The sequence below is a fragment of the Ranitomeya imitator genome, unplaced genomic scaffold, assembly GCF_032444005.1.
Source record: "Ranitomeya imitator isolate aRanImi1 unplaced genomic scaffold, aRanImi1.pri SCAFFOLD_1224, whole genome shotgun sequence".
Taxonomy (NCBI): Eukaryota; Metazoa; Chordata; class Amphibia; order Anura; family Dendrobatidae; genus Ranitomeya; species Ranitomeya imitator.
The window spans coordinates 22,599-44,383 of record NW_027194238.1 but is presented as its reverse complement, the minus strand read 5'-3'; the positions used below and the strand labels follow the sequence as shown (position 1 = coordinate 44,383).

The following is a 21,785-nucleotide window of genomic DNA, read 5'->3' as shown; positions in this document are numbered from 1 at the left end:
GAAGGGGTGCACTGTTCCCGGAGATACTGCAATAACGGGTCAATGCGTGGAGTGGACAGAGCAAGCTCCATTTCCAGCTCCCTGTTCTAAAAATCCATTTAATATATGGTCCCCAAATAGGGGACGTATCAGATATTAAACTGATAAGAACAGATACTACACTTGATCTTAGCCAAAAGGCCGAGAAGCGATAGCCTGAAATGGTTTGCCACTCCAGACGCCCCATGGCCCACAACCAGGACTCACTGTGGAGAGAGCCCAAAAGATGATTGCCCAGGGGAAGACATTTTTTTTCTAAACTCTGGATGCCTTCTCAAATGGCAGTTCTGGTGTGTGTGGGGGCGTGTGGGGGGTGTGTGGGGGTGTGTGGGGGTGTGTTCAATTTGGGCCCAACGCGTTTTTAAAAAATCTGCCTAACTCCGCCTAATCTGCATAACGCCGCCTGATCTGCATAACTCCGCCCATCTGAACACACCCTCCATCCCTTTGGCGCTCCAGAGTGCAACTATTAGTGCAAGTCTGCAAATTGCCCCTTTAAAAAAAAAAAAGACAATCCCCCTACCATGTGGTCTGCTGCTGTTCCAGCAGCAGACTGAAGACGGCGCCATTTTTCTCTGCCTTAGATAAGTCCAGAGCCCATTGTGACACGTGAGAGTTCCGGAGTCAATGGCTGAAGGCCCCATTGTGACAGCAGCAGCAGGTGAAGGTTCCGTGCATAGATTCTATCTACTGCAGGCGGGCAGGCAGCAGCAGCGCACCCAGTTGGTCAAAAGCATTAGAATACTACTCACACAGTACAAGACAAAATAGACAAGACTAGCACATTCAAGATCATCACAGACACCATTTTTCCTTCTTTATTGAAATACATATCATACACCACATAATTAAAAGTCAGTGGTCCACAAGAGGGAGCCAATGTTTTACAAAGGAATTTGTGCATGCGGTCACAAATGTAGTATGTATGGCCGAACTACTCGTAGGATACTTCAATTTAAACACTTCATGCTGACAGACAGCAGGCAGGCAGGCAGGCAGGCAGGCAGGCAGGCAGGCAGGCAGGCAGGCAGGCAGGGGCCTAATTTTGTAGATGGCACAATATATTAGCAACACTGTTACAAAGGCCTCATTCGGGCCTACATCTTAACACACCTGTTGCAACCAGCAAAGATTGCTTGATTGCTTGATTGATTGATTGCATATTGGATGCAATCCAATGCTGAACATGCACAGGTGAAAGCAAGGCACAGGAAATGTTGCAAACGGTCCAGTGAAACTGAGCAAATTGCTACATTTGCCACCTGAAACGTGCTTCTTTGACCCTGAAAAGAATTCTCAGAAAGTGTTAAATGACAACTTGCTGGGCTGATTTCAATTCAATCTGTTTTTGGAAACCGGATCAGAGAAGGGGTGCACTGTTCCCGGAGATACTGCAATAACGGGTCAATGCGTGGAGTGGACAGAGCAAGCTCCATTTCCAGCTCCCTGTTCTAAAAATCCATTTAATATATGGTCCCCAAATAGGGGACGTATCAGATATTAAACTGATAAGAACAGATACTACACTTGATCTTAGCCAAAAGGCCGAGAAGCGATAGCCTGAAATGGTTTGCCACTCCAGACGCCCCATGGCCCACAACCAGGACTCACTGTGGAGAGAGCCCAAAAGATGATTGCCCAGGGGAAGACATTTTTTTTCTAAACTCTGGATGCCTTCTCAAATGGCAGTTCTGGTGTGTGTGGGGGCGTGTGGGGGGTGTGTGGGGGTGTGTGGGGGTGTGTTCAATTTGGGCCCAACGCGTTTTTAAAAAATCTGCCTAACTCCGCCTAATCTGCATAACGCCGCCTGATCTGCATAACTCCGCCCATCTGAACACACCCTCCATCCCTTTGGCGCTCCAGAGTGCAACTATTAGTGCAAGTCTGCAAATTGCCCCTTTAAAAAAAAAAAAGACAATCCCCCTACCATGTGGTCTGCTGCTGTTCCAGCAGCAGACTGAAGACGGCGCCATTTTTCTCTGCCTTAGATAAGTCCAGAGCCCATTGTGACACGTGAGAGTTCCGGAGTCAATGGCTGAAGGCCCCATTGTGACAGCAGCAGCAGGTGAAGGTTCCGTGCATAGATTCTATCTACTGCAGGCGGGCAGGCAGCAGCAGCGCACCCAGTTGGTCAAAAGCATTAGAATACTACTCACACAGTACAAGACAAAATAGACAAGACTAGCACATTCAAGATCATCACAGACACCATTTTTCCTTCTTTATTGAAATACATATCATACACCACATAATTAAAAGTCAGTGGTCCACAAGAGGGAGCCAATGTTTTACAAAGGAATTTGTGCATGCGGTCACAAATGTAGTATGTATGGCCGAACTACTCGTAGGATACTTCAATTTAAACACTTCATGCTGACAGACAGCAGGCAGGCAGGCAGGCAGGCAGGCAGGCAGGCAGGCAGGCAGGCAGGCAGGCAGGGGCCTAATTTTGTAGATGGCACAATATATTAGCAACACTGTTACAAAGGCCTCATTCGGGCCTACATCTTAACACACCTGTTGCAACCAGCAAAGATTGCTTGATTGCTTGATTGATTGATTGCATATTGGATGCAATCCAATGCTGAACATGCACAGGTGAAAGCAAGGCACAGGAAATGTTGCAAACGGTCCAGTGAAACTGAGCAAATTGCTACATTTGCCACCTGAAACGTGCTTCTTTGACCCTGAAAAGAATTCTCAGAAAGTGTTAAATGACAACTTGCTGGGCTGATTTCAATTCAATCTGTTTTTGGAAACCGGATCAGAGAAGGGGTGCACTGTTCCCGGAGATACTGCAATAACGGGTCAATGCGTGGAGTGGACAGAGCAAGCTCCATTTCCAGCTCCCTGTTCTAAAAATCCATTTAATATATGGTCCCCAAATAGGGGACGTATCAGATATTAAACTGATAAGAACAGATACTACACTTGATCTTAGCCAAAAGGCCGAGAAGCGATAGCCTGAAATGGTTTGCCACTCCAGACGCCCCATGGCCCACAACCAGGACTCACTGTGGAGAGAGCCCAAAAGATGATTGCCCAGGGGAAGACATTTTTTTTCTAAACTCTGGATGCCTTCTCAAATGGCAGTTCTGGTGTGTGTGGGGGCGTGTGGGGGGTGTGTGGGGGTGTGTGGGGGTGTGTTCAATTTGGGCCCAACGCGTTTTTAAAAAATCTGCCTAACTCCGCCTAATCTGCATAACGCCGCCTGATCTGCATAACTCCGCCCATCTGAACACACCCTCCATCCCTTTGGCGCTCCAGAGTGCAACTATTAGTGCAAGTCTGCAAATTGCCCCTTTAAAAAAAAAAAAGACAATCCCCCTACCATGTGGTCTGCTGCTGTTCCAGCAGCAGACTGAAGACGGCGCCATTTTTCTCTGCCTTAGATAAGTCCAGAGCCCATTGTGACACGTGAGAGTTCCGGAGTCAATGGCTGAAGGCCCCATTGTGACAGCAGCAGCAGGTGAAGGTTCCGTGCATAGATTCTATCTACTGCAGGCGGGCAGGCAGCAGCAGCGCACCCAGTTGGTCAAAAGCATTAGAATACTACTCACACAGTACAAGACAAAATAGACAAGACTAGCACATTCAAGATCATCACAGACACCATTTTTCCTTCTTTATTGAAATACATATCATACACCACATAATTAAAAGTCAGTGGTCCACAAGAGGGAGCCAATGTTTTACAAAGGAATTTGTGCATGCGGTCACAAATGTAGTATGTATGGCCGAACTACTCGTAGGATACTTCAATTTAAACACTTCATGCTGACAGACAGCAGGCAGGCAGGCAGGCAGGCAGGCAGGCAGGCAGGCAGGCAGGCAGGCAGGCAGGGGCCTAATTTTGTAGATGGCACAATATATTAGCAACACTGTTACAAAGGCCTCATTCGGGCCTACATCTTAACACACCTGTTGCAACCAGCAAAGATTGCTTGATTGCTTGATTGATTGATTGCATATTGGATGCAATCCAATGCTGAACATGCACAGGTGAAAGCAAGGCACAGGAAATGTTGCAAACGGTCCAGTGAAACTGAGCAAATTGCTACATTTGCCACCTGAAACGTGCTTCTTTGACCCTGAAAAGAATTCTCAGAAAGTGTTAAATGACAACTTGCTGGGCTGATTTCAATTCAATCTGTTTTTGGAAACCGGATCAGAGAAGGGGTGCACTGTTCCCGGAGATACTGCAATAACGGGTCAATGCGTGGAGTGGACAGAGCAAGCTCCATTTCCAGCTCCCTGTTCTAAAAATCCATTTAATATATGGTCCCCAAATAGGGGACGTATCAGATATTAAACTGATAAGAACAGATACTACACTTGATCTTAGCCAAAAGGCCGAGAAGCGATAGCCTGAAATGGTTTGCCACTCCAGACGCCCCATGGCCCACAACCAGGACTCACTGTGGAGAGAGCCCAAAAGATGATTGCCCAGGGGAAGACATTTTTTTTCTAAACTCTGGATGCCTTCTCAAATGGCAGTTCTGGTGTGTGTGGGGGCGTGTGGGGGGTGTGTGGGGGTGTGTGGGGGTGTGTTCAATTTGGGCCCAACGCGTTTTTAAAAAATCTGCCTAACTCCGCCTAATCTGCATAACGCCGCCTGATCTGCATAACTCCGCCCATCTGAACACACCCTCCATCCCTTTGGCGCTCCAGAGTGCAACTATTAGTGCAAGTCTGCAAATTGCCCCTTTAAAAAAAAAAAAGACAATCCCCCTACCATGTGGTCTGCTGCTGTTCCAGCAGCAGACTGAAGACGGCGCCATTTTTCTCTGCCTTAGATAAGTCCAGAGCCCATTGTGACACGTGAGAGTTCCGGAGTCAATGGCTGAAGGCCCCATTGTGACAGCAGCAGCAGGTGAAGGTTCCGTGCATAGATTCTATCTACTGCAGGCGGGCAGGCAGCAGCAGCGCACCCAGTTGGTCAAAAGCATTAGAATACTACTCACACAGTACAAGACAAAATAGACAAGACTAGCACATTCAAGATCATCACAGACACCATTTTTCCTTCTTTATTGAAATACATATCATACACCACATAATTAAAAGTCAGTGGTCCACAAGAGGGAGCCAATGTTTTACAAAGGAATTTGTGCATGCGGTCACAAATGTAGTATGTATGGCCGAACTACTCGTAGGATACTTCAATTTAAACACTTCATGCTGACAGACAGCAGGCAGGCAGGCAGGCAGGCAGGCAGGCAGGCAGGCAGGCAGGCAGGCAGGCAGGGGCCTAATTTTGTAGATGGCACAATATATTAGCAACACTGTTACAAAGGCCTCATTCGGGCCTACATCTTAACACACCTGTTGCAACCAGCAAAGATTGCTTGATTGCTTGATTGATTGATTGCATATTGGATGCAATCCAATGCTGAACATGCACAGGTGAAAGCAAGGCACAGGAAATGTTGCAAACGGTCCAGTGAAACTGAGCAAATTGCTACATTTGCCACCTGAAACGTGCTTCTTTGACCCTGAAAAGAATTCTCAGAAAGTGTTAAATGACAACTTGCTGGGCTGATTTCAATTCAATCTGTTTTTGGAAACCGGATCAGAGAAGGGGTGCACTGTTCCCGGAGATACTGCAATAACGGGTCAATGCGTGGAGTGGACAGAGCAAGCTCCATTTCCAGCTCCCTGTTCTAAAAATCCATTTAATATATGGTCCCCAAATAGGGGACGTATCAGATATTAAACTGATAAGAACAGATACTACACTTGATCTTAGCCAAAAGGCCGAGAAGCGATAGCCTGAAATGGTTTGCCACTCCAGACGCCCCATGGCCCACAACCAGGACTCACTGTGGAGAGAGCCCAAAAGATGATTGCCCAGGGGAAGACATTTTTTTTCTAAACTCTGGATGCCTTCTCAAATGGCAGTTCTGGTGTGTGTGGGGGCGTGTGGGGGGTGTGTGGGGGTGTGTGGGGGTGTGTTCAATTTGGGCCCAACGCGTTTTTAAAAAATCTGCCTAACTCCGCCTAATCTGCATAACGCCGCCTGATCTGCATAACTCCGCCCATCTGAACACACCCTCCATCCCTTTGGCGCTCCAGAGTGCAACTATTAGTGCAAGTCTGCAAATTGCCCCTTTAAAAAAAAAAAAGACAATCCCCCTACCATGTGGTCTGCTGCTGTTCCAGCAGCAGACTGAAGACGGCGCCATTTTTCTCTGCCTTAGATAAGTCCAGAGCCCATTGTGACACGTGAGAGTTCCGGAGTCAATGGCTGAAGGCCCCATTGTGACAGCAGCAGCAGGTGAAGGTTCCGTGCATAGATTCTATCTACTGCAGGCGGGCAGGCAGCAGCAGCGCACCCAGTTGGTCAAAAGCATTAGAATACTACTCACACAGTACAAGACAAAATAGACAAGACTAGCACATTCAAGATCATCACAGACACCATTTTTCCTTCTTTATTGAAATACATATCATACACCACATAATTAAAAGTCAGTGGTCCACAAGAGGGAGCCAATGTTTTACAAAGGAATTTGTGCATGCGGTCACAAATGTAGTATGTATGGCCGAACTACTCGTAGGATACTTCAATTTAAACACTTCATGCTGACAGACAGCAGGCAGGCAGGCAGGCAGGCAGGCAGGCAGGCAGGCAGGCAGGCAGGCAGGCAGGGGCCTAATTTTGTAGATGGCACAATATATTAGCAACACTGTTACAAAGGCCTCATTCGGGCCTACATCTTAACACACCTGTTGCAACCAGCAAAGATTGCTTGATTGCTTGATTGATTGATTGCATATTGGATGCAATCCAATGCTGAACATGCACAGGTGAAAGCAAGGCACAGGAAATGTTGCAAACGGTCCAGTGAAACTGAGCAAATTGCTACATTTGCCACCTGAAACGTGCTTCTTTGACCCTGAAAAGAATTCTCAGAAAGTGTTAAATGACAACTTGCTGGGCTGATTTCAATTCAATCTGTTTTTGGAAACCGGATCAGAGAAGGGGTGCACTGTTCCCGGAGATACTGCAATAACGGGTCAATGCGTGGAGTGGACAGAGCAAGCTCCATTTCCAGCTCCCTGTTCTAAAAATCCATTTAATATATGGTCCCCAAATAGGGGACGTATCAGATATTAAACTGATAAGAACAGATACTACACTTGATCTTAGCCAAAAGGCCGAGAAGCGATAGCCTGAAATGGTTTGCCACTCCAGACGCCCCATGGCCCACAACCAGGACTCACTGTGGAGAGAGCCCAAAAGATGATTGCCCAGGGGAAGACATTTTTTTTCTAAACTCTGGATGCCTTCTCAAATGGCAGTTCTGGTGTGTGTGGGGGCGTGTGGGGGGTGTGTGGGGGTGTGTGGGGGTGTGTTCAATTTGGGCCCAACGCGTTTTTAAAAAATCTGCCTAACTCCGCCTAATCTGCATAACGCCGCCTGATCTGCATAACTCCGCCCATCTGAACACACCCTCCATCCCTTTGGCGCTCCAGAGTGCAACTATTAGTGCAAGTCTGCAAATTGCCCCTTTAAAAAAAAAAAAGACAATCCCCCTACCATGTGGTCTGCTGCTGTTCCAGCAGCAGACTGAAGACGGCGCCATTTTTCTCTGCCTTAGATAAGTCCAGAGCCCATTGTGACACGTGAGAGTTCCGGAGTCAATGGCTGAAGGCCCCATTGTGACAGCAGCAGCAGGTGAAGGTTCCGTGCATAGATTCTATCTACTGCAGGCGGGCAGGCAGCAGCAGCGCACCCAGTTGGTCAAAAGCATTAGAATACTACTCACACAGTACAAGACAAAATAGACAAGACTAGCACATTCAAGATCATCACAGACACCATTTTTCCTTCTTTATTGAAATACATATCATACACCACATAATTAAAAGTCAGTGGTCCACAAGAGGGAGCCAATGTTTTACAAAGGAATTTGTGCATGCGGTCACAAATGTAGTATGTATGGCCGAACTACTCGTAGGATACTTCAATTTAAACACTTCATGCTGACAGACAGCAGGCAGGCAGGCAGGCAGGCAGGCAGGCAGGCAGGCAGGCAGGCAGGCAGGCAGGGGCCTAATTTTGTAGATGGCACAATATATTAGCAACACTGTTACAAAGGCCTCATTCGGGCCTACATCTTAACACACCTGTTGCAACCAGCAAAGATTGCTTGATTGCTTGATTGATTGATTGCATATTGGATGCAATCCAATGCTGAACATGCACAGGTGAAAGCAAGGCACAGGAAATGTTGCAAACGGTCCAGTGAAACTGAGCAAATTGCTACATTTGCCACCTGAAACGTGCTTCTTTGACCCTGAAAAGAATTCTCAGAAAGTGTTAAATGACAACTTGCTGGGCTGATTTCAATTCAATCTGTTTTTGGAAACCGGATCAGAGAAGGGGTGCACTGTTCCCGGAGATACTGCAATAACGGGTCAATGCGTGGAGTGGACAGAGCAAGCTCCATTTCCAGCTCCCTGTTCTAAAAATCCATTTAATATATGGTCCCCAAATAGGGGACGTATCAGATATTAAACTGATAAGAACAGATACTACACTTGATCTTAGCCAAAAGGCCGAGAAGCGATAGCCTGAAATGGTTTGCCACTCCAGACGCCCCATGGCCCACAACCAGGACTCACTGTGGAGAGAGCCCAAAAGATGATTGCCCAGGGGAAGACATTTTTTTTCTAAACTCTGGATGCCTTCTCAAATGGCAGTTCTGGTGTGTGTGGGGGCGTGTGGGGGGTGTGTGGGGGTGTGTGGGGGTGTGTTCAATTTGGGCCCAACGCGTTTTTAAAAAATCTGCCTAACTCCGCCTAATCTGCATAACGCCGCCTGATCTGCATAACTCCGCCCATCTGAACACACCCTCCATCCCTTTGGCGCTCCAGAGTGCAACTATTAGTGCAAGTCTGCAAATTGCCCCTTTAAAAAAAAAAAAGACAATCCCCCTACCATGTGGTCTGCTGCTGTTCCAGCAGCAGACTGAAGACGGCGCCATTTTTCTCTGCCTTAGATAAGTCCAGAGCCCATTGTGACACGTGAGAGTTCCGGAGTCAATGGCTGAAGGCCCCATTGTGACAGCAGCAGCAGGTGAAGGTTCCGTGCATAGATTCTATCTACTGCAGGCGGGCAGGCAGCAGCAGCGCACCCAGTTGGTCAAAAGCATTAGAATACTACTCACACAGTACAAGACAAAATAGACAAGACTAGCACATTCAAGATCATCACAGACACCATTTTTCCTTCTTTATTGAAATACATATCATACACCACATAATTAAAAGTCAGTGGTCCACAAGAGGGAGCCAATGTTTTACAAAGGAATTTGTGCATGCGGTCACAAATGTAGTATGTATGGCCGAACTACTCGTAGGATACTTCAATTTAAACACTTCATGCTGACAGACAGCAGGCAGGCAGGCAGGCAGGCAGGCAGGCAGGCAGGCAGGCAGGCAGGCAGGCAGGGGCCTAATTTTGTAGATGGCACAATATATTAGCAACACTGTTACAAAGGCCTCATTCGGGCCTACATCTTAACACACCTGTTGCAACCAGCAAAGATTGCTTGATTGCTTGATTGATTGATTGCATATTGGATGCAATCCAATGCTGAACATGCACAGGTGAAAGCAAGGCACAGGAAATGTTGCAAACGGTCCAGTGAAACTGAGCAAATTGCTACATTTGCCACCTGAAACGTGCTTCTTTGACCCTGAAAAGAATTCTCAGAAAGTGTTAAATGACAACTTGCTGGGCTGATTTCAATTCAATCTGTTTTTGGAAACCGGATCAGAGAAGGGGTGCACTGTTCCCGGAGATACTGCAATAACGGGTCAATGCGTGGAGTGGACAGAGCAAGCTCCATTTCCAGCTCCCTGTTCTAAAAATCCATTTAATATATGGTCCCCAAATAGGGGACGTATCAGATATTAAACTGATAAGAACAGATACTACACTTGATCTTAGCCAAAAGGCCGAGAAGCGATAGCCTGAAATGGTTTGCCACTCCAGACGCCCCATGGCCCACAACCAGGACTCACTGTGGAGAGAGCCCAAAAGATGATTGCCCAGGGGAAGACATTTTTTTTCTAAACTCTGGATGCCTTCTCAAATGGCAGTTCTGGTGTGTGTGGGGGCGTGTGGGGGGTGTGTGGGGGTGTGTGGGGGTGTGTTCAATTTGGGCCCAACGCGTTTTTAAAAAATCTGCCTAACTCCGCCTAATCTGCATAACGCCGCCTGATCTGCATAACTCCGCCCATCTGAACACACCCTCCATCCCTTTGGCGCTCCAGAGTGCAACTATTAGTGCAAGTCTGCAAATTGCCCCTTTAAAAAAAAAAAAGACAATCCCCCTACCATGTGGTCTGCTGCTGTTCCAGCAGCAGACTGAAGACGGCGCCATTTTTCTCTGCCTTAGATAAGTCCAGAGCCCATTGTGACACGTGAGAGTTCCGGAGTCAATGGCTGAAGGCCCCATTGTGACAGCAGCAGCAGGTGAAGGTTCCGTGCATAGATTCTATCTACTGCAGGCGGGCAGGCAGCAGCAGCGCACCCAGTTGGTCAAAAGCATTAGAATACTACTCACACAGTACAAGACAAAATAGACAAGACTAGCACATTCAAGATCATCACAGACACCATTTTTCCTTCTTTATTGAAATACATATCATACACCACATAATTAAAAGTCAGTGGTCCACAAGAGGGAGCCAATGTTTTACAAAGGAATTTGTGCATGCGGTCACAAATGTAGTATGTATGGCCGAACTACTCGTAGGATACTTCAATTTAAACACTTCATGCTGACAGACAGCAGGCAGGCAGGCAGGCAGGCAGGCAGGCAGGCAGGCAGGCAGGCAGGCAGGCAGGGGCCTAATTTTGTAGATGGCACAATATATTAGCAACACTGTTACAAAGGCCTCATTCGGGCCTACATCTTAACACACCTGTTGCAACCAGCAAAGATTGCTTGATTGCTTGATTGATTGATTGCATATTGGATGCAATCCAATGCTGAACATGCACAGGTGAAAGCAAGGCACAGGAAATGTTGCAAACGGTCCAGTGAAACTGAGCAAATTGCTACATTTGCCACCTGAAACGTGCTTCTTTGACCCTGAAAAGAATTCTCAGAAAGTGTTAAATGACAACTTGCTGGGCTGATTTCAATTCAATCTGTTTTTGGAAACCGGATCAGAGAAGGGGTGCACTGTTCCCGGAGATACTGCAATAACGGGTCAATGCGTGGAGTGGACAGAGCAAGCTCCATTTCCAGCTCCCTGTTCTAAAAATCCATTTAATATATGGTCCCCAAATAGGGGACGTATCAGATATTAAACTGATAAGAACAGATACTACACTTGATCTTAGCCAAAAGGCCGAGAAGCGATAGCCTGAAATGGTTTGCCACTCCAGACGCCCCATGGCCCACAACCAGGACTCACTGTGGAGAGAGCCCAAAAGATGATTGCCCAGGGGAAGACATTTTTTTTCTAAACTCTGGATGCCTTCTCAAATGGCAGTTCTGGTGTGTGTGGGGGCGTGTGGGGGGTGTGTGGGGGTGTGTGGGGGTGTGTTCAATTTGGGCCCAACGCGTTTTTAAAAAATCTGCCTAACTCCGCCTAATCTGCATAACGCCGCCTGATCTGCATAACTCCGCCCATCTGAACACACCCTCCATCCCTTTGGCGCTCCAGAGTGCAACTATTAGTGCAAGTCTGCAAATTGCCCCTTTAAAAAAAAAAAAGACAATCCCCCTACCATGTGGTCTGCTGCTGTTCCAGCAGCAGACTGAAGACGGCGCCATTTTTCTCTGCCTTAGATAAGTCCAGAGCCCATTGTGACACGTGAGAGTTCCGGAGTCAATGGCTGAAGGCCCCATTGTGACAGCAGCAGCAGGTGAAGGTTCCGTGCATAGATTCTATCTACTGCAGGCGGGCAGGCAGCAGCAGCGCACCCAGTTGGTCAAAAGCATTAGAATACTACTCACACAGTACAAGACAAAATAGACAAGACTAGCACATTCAAGATCATCACAGACACCATTTTTCCTTCTTTATTGAAATACATATCATACACCACATAATTAAAAGTCAGTGGTCCACAAGAGGGAGCCAATGTTTTACAAAGGAATTTGTGCATGCGGTCACAAATGTAGTATGTATGGCCGAACTACTCGTAGGATACTTCAATTTAAACACTTCATGCTGACAGACAGCAGGCAGGCAGGCAGGCAGGCAGGCAGGCAGGCAGGCAGGCAGGCAGGCAGGCAGGGGCCTAATTTTGTAGATGGCACAATATATTAGCAACACTGTTACAAAGGCCTCATTCGGGCCTACATCTTAACACACCTGTTGCAACCAGCAAAGATTGCTTGATTGCTTGATTGATTGATTGCATATTGGATGCAATCCAATGCTGAACATGCACAGGTGAAAGCAAGGCACAGGAAATGTTGCAAACGGTCCAGTGAAACTGAGCAAATTGCTACATTTGCCACCTGAAACGTGCTTCTTTGACCCTGAAAAGAATTCTCAGAAAGTGTTAAATGACAACTTGCTGGGCTGATTTCAATTCAATCTGTTTTTGGAAACCGGATCAGAGAAGGGGTGCACTGTTCCCGGAGATACTGCAATAACGGGTCAATGCGTGGAGTGGACAGAGCAAGCTCCATTTCCAGCTCCCTGTTCTAAAAATCCATTTAATATATGGTCCCCAAATAGGGGACGTATCAGATATTAAACTGATAAGAACAGATACTACACTTGATCTTAGCCAAAAGGCCGAGAAGCGATAGCCTGAAATGGTTTGCCACTCCAGACGCCCCATGGCCCACAACCAGGACTCACTGTGGAGAGAGCCCAAAAGATGATTGCCCAGGGGAAGACATTTTTTTTCTAAACTCTGGATGCCTTCTCAAATGGCAGTTCTGGTGTGTGTGGGGGCGTGTGGGGGGTGTGTGGGGGTGTGTGGGGGTGTGTTCAATTTGGGCCCAACGCGTTTTTAAAAAATCTGCCTAACTCCGCCTAATCTGCATAACGCCGCCTGATCTGCATAACTCCGCCCATCTGAACACACCCTCCATCCCTTTGGCGCTCCAGAGTGCAACTATTAGTGCAAGTCTGCAAATTGCCCCTTTAAAAAAAAAAAAGACAATCCCCCTACCATGTGGTCTGCTGCTGTTCCAGCAGCAGACTGAAGACGGCGCCATTTTTCTCTGCCTTAGATAAGTCCAGAGCCCATTGTGACACGTGAGAGTTCCGGAGTCAATGGCTGAAGGCCCCATTGTGACAGCAGCAGCAGGTGAAGGTTCCGTGCATAGATTCTATCTACTGCAGGCGGGCAGGCAGCAGCAGCGCACCCAGTTGGTCAAAAGCATTAGAATACTACTCACACAGTACAAGACAAAATAGACAAGACTAGCACATTCAAGATCATCACAGACACCATTTTTCCTTCTTTATTGAAATACATATCATACACCACATAATTAAAAGTCAGTGGTCCACAAGAGGGAGCCAATGTTTTACAAAGGAATTTGTGCATGCGGTCACAAATGTAGTATGTATGGCCGAACTACTCGTAGGATACTTCAATTTAAACACTTCATGCTGACAGACAGCAGGCAGGCAGGCAGGCAGGCAGGCAGGCAGGCAGGCAGGCAGGCAGGCAGGCAGGGGCCTAATTTTGTAGATGGCACAATATATTAGCAACACTGTTACAAAGGCCTCATTCGGGCCTACATCTTAACACACCTGTTGCAACCAGCAAAGATTGCTTGATTGCTTGATTGATTGATTGCATATTGGATGCAATCCAATGCTGAACATGCACAGGTGAAAGCAAGGCACAGGAAATGTTGCAAACGGTCCAGTGAAACTGAGCAAATTGCTACATTTGCCACCTGAAACGTGCTTCTTTGACCCTGAAAAGAATTCTCAGAAAGTGTTAAATGACAACTTGCTGGGCTGATTTCAATTCAATCTGTTTTTGGAAACCGGATCAGAGAAGGGGTGCACTGTTCCCGGAGATACTGCAATAACGGGTCAATGCGTGGAGTGGACAGAGCAAGCTCCATTTCCAGCTCCCTGTTCTAAAAATCCATTTAATATATGGTCCCCAAATAGGGGACGTATCAGATATTAAACTGATAAGAACAGATACTACACTTGATCTTAGCCAAAAGGCCGAGAAGCGATAGCCTGAAATGGTTTGCCACTCCAGACGCCCCATGGCCCACAACCAGGACTCACTGTGGAGAGAGCCCAAAAGATGATTGCCCAGGGGAAGACATTTTTTTTCTAAACTCTGGATGCCTTCTCAAATGGCAGTTCTGGTGTGTGTGGGGGCGTGTGGGGGGTGTGTGGGGGTGTGTGGGGGTGTGTTCAATTTGGGCCCAACGCGTTTTTAAAAAATCTGCCTAACTCCGCCTAATCTGCATAACGCCGCCTGATCTGCATAACTCCGCCCATCTGAACACACCCTCCATCCCTTTGGCGCTCCAGAGTGCAACTATTAGTGCAAGTCTGCAAATTGCCCCTTTAAAAAAAAAAAAGACAATCCCCCTACCATGTGGTCTGCTGCTGTTCCAGCAGCAGACTGAAGACGGCGCCATTTTTCTCTGCCTTAGATAAGTCCAGAGCCCATTGTGACACGTGAGAGTTCCGGAGTCAATGGCTGAAGGCCCCATTGTGACAGCAGCAGCAGGTGAAGGTTCCGTGCATAGATTCTATCTACTGCAGGCGGGCAGGCAGCAGCAGCGCACCCAGTTGGTCAAAAGCATTAGAATACTACTCACACAGTACAAGACAAAATAGACAAGACTAGCACATTCAAGATCATCACAGACACCATTTTTCCTTCTTTATTGAAATACATATCATACACCACATAATTAAAAGTCAGTGGTCCACAAGAGGGAGCCAATGTTTTACAAAGGAATTTGTGCATGCGGTCACAAATGTAGTATGTATGGCCGAACTACTCGTAGGATACTTCAATTTAAACACTTCATGCTGACAGACAGCAGGCAGGCAGGCAGGCAGGCAGGCAGGCAGGCAGGCAGGCAGGCAGGCAGGCAGGGGCCTAATTTTGTAGATGGCACAATATATTAGCAACACTGTTACAAAGGCCTCATTCGGGCCTACATCTTAACACACCTGTTGCAACCAGCAAAGATTGCTTGATTGCTTGATTGATTGATTGCATATTGGATGCAATCCAATGCTGAACATGCACAGGTGAAAGCAAGGCACAGGAAATGTTGCAAACGGTCCAGTGAAACTGAGCAAATTGCTACATTTGCCACCTGAAACGTGCTTCTTTGACCCTGAAAAGAATTCTCAGAAAGTGTTAAATGACAACTTGCTGGGCTGATTTCAATTCAATCTGTTTTTGGAAACCGGATCAGAGAAGGGGTGCACTGTTCCCGGAGATACTGCAATAACGGGTCAATGCGTGGAGTGGACAGAGCAAGCTCCATTTCCAGCTCCCTGTTCTAAAAATCCATTTAATATATGGTCCCCAAATAGGGGACGTATCAGATATTAAACTGATAAGAACAGATACTACACTTGATCTTAGCCAAAAGGCCGAGAAGCGATAGCCTGAAATGGTTTGCCACTCCAGACGCCCCATGGCCCACAACCAGGACTCACTGTGGAGAGAGCCCAAAAGATGATTGCCCAGGGGAAGACATTTTTTTTCTAAACTCTGGATGCCTTCTCAAATGGCAGTTCTGGTGTGTGTGGGGGCGTGTGGGGGGTGTGTGGGGGTGTGTGGGGGTGTGTTCAATTTGGGCCCAACGCGTTTTTAAAAAATCTGCCTAACTCCGCCTAATCTGCATAACGCCGCCTGATCTGCATAACTCCGCCCATCTGAACACACCCTCCATCCCTTTGGCGCTCCAGAGTGCAACTATTAGTGCAAGTCTGCAAATTGCCCCTTTAAAAAAAAAAAAGACAATCCCCCTACCATGTGGTCTGCTGCTGTTCCAGCAGCAGACTGAAGACGGCGCCATTTTTCTCTGCCTTAGATAAGTCCAGAGCCCATTGTGACACGTGAGAGTTCCGGAGTCAATGGCTGAAGGCCCCATTGTGACAGCAGCAGCAGGTGAAGGTTCCGTGCATAGATTCTATCTACTGCAGGCGGGCAGGCAGCAGCAGCGCACCCAGTTGGTCAAAAGCATTAGAATACTACTCACACAGTACAAGACAAAATAGACAAGACTAGCACATTCAAGATCATCACAGACACCATTTTTCCTTCTTTATTGAAATACATATCATACACCACATAATTAAAAGTCAGTGGTCCACAAGAGGGAGCCAATGTTTTACAAAGGAATTTGTGCATGCGGTCACAAATGTAGTATGTATGGCCGAACTACTCGTAGGATACTTCAATTTAAACACTTCATGCTGACAGACAGCAGGCAGGCAGGCAGGCAGGCAGGCAGGCAGGCAGGCAGGCAGGCAGGCAGGCAGGGGCCTAATTTTGTAGATGGCACAATATATTAGCAACACTGTTACAAAGGCCTCATTCGGGCCTACATCTTAACACACCTGTTGCAACCAGCAAAGATTGCTTGATTGCTTGATTGATTGATTGCATATTGGATGCAATCCAATGCTGAACATGCACAGGTGAAAGCAAGGCACAGGAAATGTTGCAAACGGTCCAGTGAAACTGAGCAAATTGCTACATTTGCCACCTGAAACGTGCTTCTTTGACCCTGAAAAGAATTCTCAGAAAGTGTTAAATGACAACTTGCTGGGCTGATTTCAATTCAATCTGTTTTTGGAAACCGGATCAGAGAAGGGGTGCACTGTTCCCGGAGATACTGCAATAACGGGTCAATGCGTGGAGTGGACAGAGCAAGCTCCATTTCCAGCTCCCTGTTCTAAAAATCCATTTAATATATGGTCCCCAAATAGGGGACGTATCAGATATTAAACTGATAAGAACAGATACTACACTTGATCTTAGCCAAAAGGCCGAGAAGCGATAGCCTGAAATGGTTTGCCACTCCAGACGCCCCATGGCCCACAACCAGGACTCACTGTGGAGAGAGCCCAAAAGATGATTGCCCAGGGGAAGACATTTTTTTTCTAAACTCTGGATGCCTTCTCAAATGGCAGTTCTGGTGTGTGTGGGGGCGTGTGGGGGGTGTGTGGGGGTGTGTGGGGGTGTGTTCAATTTGGGCCCAACGCGTTTTTAAAAAATCTGCCTAACTCCGCCTAATCTGCATAACGCCGCCTGATCTGCATAACTCCGCCCATCTGAACACACCCTCCATCCCTTTGGCGCTCCAGAGTGCAACTATTAGTGCAAGTCTGCAAATTGCCCCTTTAAAAAAAAAAAAGACAATCCCCCTACCATGTGGTCTGCTGCTGTTCCAGCAGCAGACTGAAGACGGCGCCATTTTTCTCTGCCTTAGATAAGTCCAGAGCCCATTGTGACACGTGAGAGTTCCGGAGTCAATGGCTGAAGGCCCCATTGTGACAGCAGCAGCAGGTGAAGGTTCCGTGCATAGATTCTATCTACTGCAGGCGGGCAGGCAGCAGCAGCGCACCCAGTTGGTCAAAAGCATTAGAATACTACTCACACAGTACAAGACAAAATAGACAAGACTAGCACATTCAAGATCATCACAGACACCATTTTTCCTTCTTTATTGAAATACATATCATACACCACATAATTAAAAGTCAGTGGTCCACAAGAGGGAGCCAATGTTTTACAAAGGAATTTGTGCATGCGGTCACAAATGTAGTATGTATGGCCGAACTACTCGTAGGATACTTCAATTTAAACACTTCATGCTGACAGACAGCAGGCAGGCAGGCAGGCAGGCAGGCAGGCAGGCAGGCAGGCAGGCAGGCAGGCAGGGGCCTAATTTTGTAGATGGCACAATATATTAGCAACACTGTTACAAAGGCCTCATTCGGGCCTACATCTTAACACACCTGTTGCAACCAGCAAAGATTGCTTGATTGCTTGATTGATTGATTGCATATTGGATGCAATCCAATGCTGAACATGCACAGGTGAAAGCAAGGCACAGGAAATGTTGCAAACGGTCCAGTGAAACTGAGCAAATTGCTACATTTGCCACCTGAAACGTGCTTCTTTGACCCTGAAAAGAATTCTCAGAAAGTGTTAAATGACAACTTGCTGGGCTGATTTCAATTCAATCTGTTTTTGGAAACCGGATCAGAGAAGGGGTGCACTGTTCCCGGAGATACTGCAATAACGGGTCAATGCGTGGAGTGGACAGAGCAAGCTCCATTTCCAGCTCCCTGTTCTAAAAATCCATTTAATATATGGTCCCCAAATAGGGGACGTATCAGATATTAAACTGATAAGAACAGATACTACACTTGATCTTAGCCAAAAGGCCGAGAGAAGCGATAGCCTGAAATGGTTTGCCACTCCAGACGCCCCATGGCCCACAACCAGGACTCACTGTGGAGAGAGCCCAAAAGATGATTGCCCAGGGGAAGACATTTTTTTTCTAAACTCTGGATGCCTTCTCAAATGGCAGTTCTGGTGTGTGTGGGGGCGTGTGGGGGGTGTGTGGGGGTGTGTGGGGGTGTGTTCAATTTGGGCCCAACGCGTTTTTAAAAAATCTGCCTAACTCCGCCTAATCTGCATAACGCCGCCTGATCTGCATAACTCCGCCCATCTGAACACACCCTCCATCCCTTTGGCGCTCCAGAGTGCAACTATTAGTGCAAGTCTGCAAATTGCCCCTTTAAAAAAAAAAAAGACAATCCCCCTACCATGTGGTCTGCTGCTGTTCCAGCAGCAGACTGAAGACGGCGCCATTTTTCTCTGCCTTAGATAAGTCCAGAGCCCATTGTGACACGTGAGAGTTCCGGAGTCAATGGCTGAAGGCCCCATTGTGACAGCAGCAGCAGGTGAAGGTTCCGTGCATAGATTCTATCTACTGCAGGCGGGCAGGCAGCAGCAGCGCACCCAGTTGGTCAAAAGCATTAGAATACTACTCACACAGTACAAGACAAAATAGACAAGACTAGCACATTCAAGATCATCACAGACACCATTTTTCCTTCTTTATTGAAATACATATCATACACCACATAATTAAAAGTCAGTGGTCCACAAGAGGGAGCCAATGTTTTACAAAGGAATTTGTGCATGCGGTCACAAATGTAGTATGTATGGCCGAACTACTCGTAGGATACTTCAATTTAAACACTTCATGCTGACAGACAGCAGGCAGGCAGGCAGGCAGGCAGGCAGGCAGGCAGGCAGGCAGGCAGGCAGGCAGGGGCCTAATTTTGTAGATGGCACAATATATTAGCAACACTGTTACAAAGGCCTCATTCGGGCCTACATCTTAACACACCTGTTGCAACCAGCAAAGATTGCTTGATTGCTTGATTGATTGATTGCATATTGGATGCAATCCAATGCTGAACATGCACAGGTGAAAGCAAGGCACAGGAAATGTTGCAAACGGTCCAGTGAAACTGAGCAAATTGCTACATTTGCCACCTGAAACGTGCTTCTTTGACCCTGAAAAGAATTCTCAGAAAGTGTTAAATGACAACTTGCTGGGCTGATTTCAATTCAATCTGTTTTTGGAAACCGGATCAGAGAAGGGGTGCACTGTTCCCGGAGATACTGCAATAACGGGTCAATGCGTGGAGTGGACAGAGCAAGCTCCATTTCCAGCTCCCTGTTCTAAAAATCCATTTAATATATGGTCCCCAAATAGGGGACGTATCAGATATTAAACTGATAAGAACAGATACTACACTTGATCTTAGCCAAAAGGCCGAGAAGCGATAGCCTGAAATGGTTTGCCACTCCAGACGCCCCATGGCCCACAACCAGGACTCACTGTGGAGAGAGCCCAAAAGATGATTGCCCAGGGGAAGACATTTTTTTTCTAAACTCTGGATGCCTTCTCAAATGGCAGTTCTGGTGTGTGTGGGGGCGTGTGGGGGGTGTGTGGGGGTGTGTGGGGGTGTGTTCAATTTGGGCCCAACGCGTTTTTAAAAAATCTGCCTAACTCCGCCTAATCTGCATAACGCCGCCTGATCTGCATAACTCCGCCCATCTGAACACACCCTCCATCCCTTTGGCGCTCCAGAGTGCAACTATTAGTGCAAGTCTGCAAATTGCCCCTTTAAAAAAAAAAAAGACAATCCCCCTACCATGTGGTCTGCTGCTGTTCCAGCAGCAGACTGAAGACGGCGCCATTTTTCTCTGCCTTAGATAAGTCCAGAGCCCATTGTGACACGTGAGAGTTCCGGAGTCAATGGCTGAAGGCCCCATTGTGACAGCAGCAGCAGGTGAAGGTTCCGTGCATAGATTCTATCTACTGCAGGCGGGCAGGCAGCAGCAGCGCACCCAGTTGGTCAAAAGCATTAGAATACTACTCACACAGTACAAGACAAAATAGACAAGACTAGCACATTCAAGATCATCACAGACACCATTTTTCCTTCTTTATTGAAATACATATCATACACCACATAATTAAAAGTCAGTGGTCCACAAGAGGGAGCCAATGTTTTACAAAGGAATTTGTGCATGCGGTCACAAATGTAGTATGTATGGCCGAACTACTCGTAGGATACTTCAATTTAAACACTTCATGCTGACAGACAGCAGGCAGGCAGGCAGGCAGGCAGGCAGGCAGGCAGGCAGGCAGGCAGGCAGGCAGGGGCCTAATTTTGTAGATGGCACAATATATTAGCAACACTGTTACAAAGGCCTCATTCGGGCCTACATCTTAACACACCTGTTGCAACCAGCAAAGATTGCTTGATTGCTTGATTGATTGATTGCATATTGGATGCAATCCAATGCTGAACATGCACAGGTGAAAGCAAGGCACAGGAAATGTTGCAAACGGTCCAGTGAAACTGAGCAAATTGCTACATTTGCCACCTGAAACGTGCTTCTTTGACCCTGAAAAGAATTCTCAGAAAGTGTTAAATGACAACTTGCTGGGCTGATTTCAATTCAATCTGTTTTTGGAAACCGGATCAGAGAAGGGGTGCACTGTTCCCGGAGATACTGCAATAACGGGTCAATGCGTGGAGTGGACAGAGCAAGCTCCATTTCCAGCTCCCTGTTCTAAAAATCCATTTAATATATGGTCCCCAAATAGGGGACGTATCAGATATTAAACTGATAAGAACAGATACTACACTTGATCTTAGCCAAAAGGCCGAGAAGCGATAGCCTGAAATGGTTTGCCACTCCAGACGCCCCATGGCCCACAACCAGGACTCACTGTGGAGAGAGCCCAAAAGATGATTGCCCAGGGGAAGACATTTTTTTTCTAAACTCTGGATGCCTTCTCAAATGGCAGTTCTGGTGTGTGTGGGGGCGTGTGGGGGGTGTGTGGGGGTGTGTGGGGGTGTGTTCAATTTGGGCCCAACGCGTTTTTAAAAAATCTGCCTAACTCCGCCTAATCTGCATAACGCCGCCTGATCTGCATAACTCCGCCCATCTGAACACACCCTCCATCCCTTTGGCGCTCCAGAGTGCAACTATTAGTGCAAGTCTGCAAATTGCCCCTTTAAAAAAAAAAAAGACAATCCCCCTACCATGTGGTCTGCTGCTGTTCCAGCAGCAGACTGAAGACGGCGCCATTTTTCTCTGCCTTAGATAAGTCCAGAGCCCATTGTGACACGTGAGAGTTCCGGAGTCAATGGCTGAAGGCCCCATTGTGACAGCAGCAGCAGGTGAAGGTTCCGTGCATAGATTC

General features: G+C 47.1%; 16 non-coding genes across 16 annotated transcripts; all 16 read right to left on the bottom strand.

The window, feature by feature from the left end:
- Position 1: 1 nt before the first annotated feature.
- On the bottom strand, positions 2–192 carry LOC138654894 (U2 spliceosomal RNA). The gene has a single exon (XR_011316540.1). It is a non-coding gene; the product is annotated as a U2 spliceosomal RNA (small nuclear RNA).
- A 1,213-nt stretch (positions 193–1,405) lies between these two features.
- LOC138654893 (U2 spliceosomal RNA) lies at positions 1,406–1,596 on the bottom strand. Its single transcript, XR_011316539.1, has one exon. It is a non-coding gene; the product is annotated as a U2 spliceosomal RNA (small nuclear RNA).
- Positions 1,597–2,809: 1,213 nt separating this feature from the next.
- On the bottom strand, positions 2,810–3,000 carry LOC138654892 (U2 spliceosomal RNA). Its single transcript, XR_011316538.1, has one exon. It is a non-coding gene; the product is annotated as a U2 spliceosomal RNA (small nuclear RNA).
- Positions 3,001–4,213: 1,213 nt separating this feature from the next.
- LOC138654891 (U2 spliceosomal RNA) lies at positions 4,214–4,404 on the bottom strand. The gene has a single exon (XR_011316537.1). It is a non-coding gene; the product is annotated as a U2 spliceosomal RNA (small nuclear RNA).
- Positions 4,405–5,617: 1,213 nt separating this feature from the next.
- Positions 5,618–5,808, bottom strand: LOC138654890 (U2 spliceosomal RNA). Its single transcript, XR_011316536.1, has one exon. It is a non-coding gene; the product is annotated as a U2 spliceosomal RNA (small nuclear RNA).
- Positions 5,809–7,021: 1,213 nt separating this feature from the next.
- On the bottom strand, positions 7,022–7,212 carry LOC138654889 (U2 spliceosomal RNA). Its single transcript, XR_011316535.1, has one exon. It is a non-coding gene; the product is annotated as a U2 spliceosomal RNA (small nuclear RNA).
- Positions 7,213–8,425: 1,213 nt separating this feature from the next.
- Positions 8,426–8,616, bottom strand: LOC138654887 (U2 spliceosomal RNA). The gene has a single exon (XR_011316533.1). It is a non-coding gene; the product is annotated as a U2 spliceosomal RNA (small nuclear RNA).
- A 1,213-nt stretch (positions 8,617–9,829) lies between these two features.
- Positions 9,830–10,020, bottom strand: LOC138654886 (U2 spliceosomal RNA). Its single transcript, XR_011316532.1, has one exon. It is a non-coding gene; the product is annotated as a U2 spliceosomal RNA (small nuclear RNA).
- A 1,213-nt stretch (positions 10,021–11,233) lies between these two features.
- LOC138654885 (U2 spliceosomal RNA) lies at positions 11,234–11,424 on the bottom strand. The gene has a single exon (XR_011316531.1). It is a non-coding gene; the product is annotated as a U2 spliceosomal RNA (small nuclear RNA).
- A 1,213-nt stretch (positions 11,425–12,637) lies between these two features.
- LOC138654884 (U2 spliceosomal RNA) lies at positions 12,638–12,828 on the bottom strand. Its single transcript, XR_011316530.1, has one exon. It is a non-coding gene; the product is annotated as a U2 spliceosomal RNA (small nuclear RNA).
- A 1,213-nt stretch (positions 12,829–14,041) lies between these two features.
- LOC138654883 (U2 spliceosomal RNA) lies at positions 14,042–14,232 on the bottom strand. The gene has a single exon (XR_011316529.1). It is a non-coding gene; the product is annotated as a U2 spliceosomal RNA (small nuclear RNA).
- Positions 14,233–15,445: 1,213 nt separating this feature from the next.
- LOC138654882 (U2 spliceosomal RNA) lies at positions 15,446–15,636 on the bottom strand. Its single transcript, XR_011316528.1, has one exon. It is a non-coding gene; the product is annotated as a U2 spliceosomal RNA (small nuclear RNA).
- A 1,213-nt stretch (positions 15,637–16,849) lies between these two features.
- LOC138654881 (U2 spliceosomal RNA) lies at positions 16,850–17,040 on the bottom strand. The gene has a single exon (XR_011316527.1). It is a non-coding gene; the product is annotated as a U2 spliceosomal RNA (small nuclear RNA).
- A 1,213-nt stretch (positions 17,041–18,253) lies between these two features.
- Positions 18,254–18,446, bottom strand: LOC138654895 (U2 spliceosomal RNA). The gene has a single exon (XR_011316541.1). It is a non-coding gene; the product is annotated as a U2 spliceosomal RNA (small nuclear RNA).
- A 1,213-nt stretch (positions 18,447–19,659) lies between these two features.
- Positions 19,660–19,850, bottom strand: LOC138654880 (U2 spliceosomal RNA). The gene has a single exon (XR_011316526.1). It is a non-coding gene; the product is annotated as a U2 spliceosomal RNA (small nuclear RNA).
- Positions 19,851–21,063: 1,213 nt separating this feature from the next.
- LOC138654879 (U2 spliceosomal RNA) lies at positions 21,064–21,254 on the bottom strand. The gene has a single exon (XR_011316525.1). It is a non-coding gene; the product is annotated as a U2 spliceosomal RNA (small nuclear RNA).
- Between the last annotated feature and the right edge of the window lie 531 nt (positions 21,255–21,785).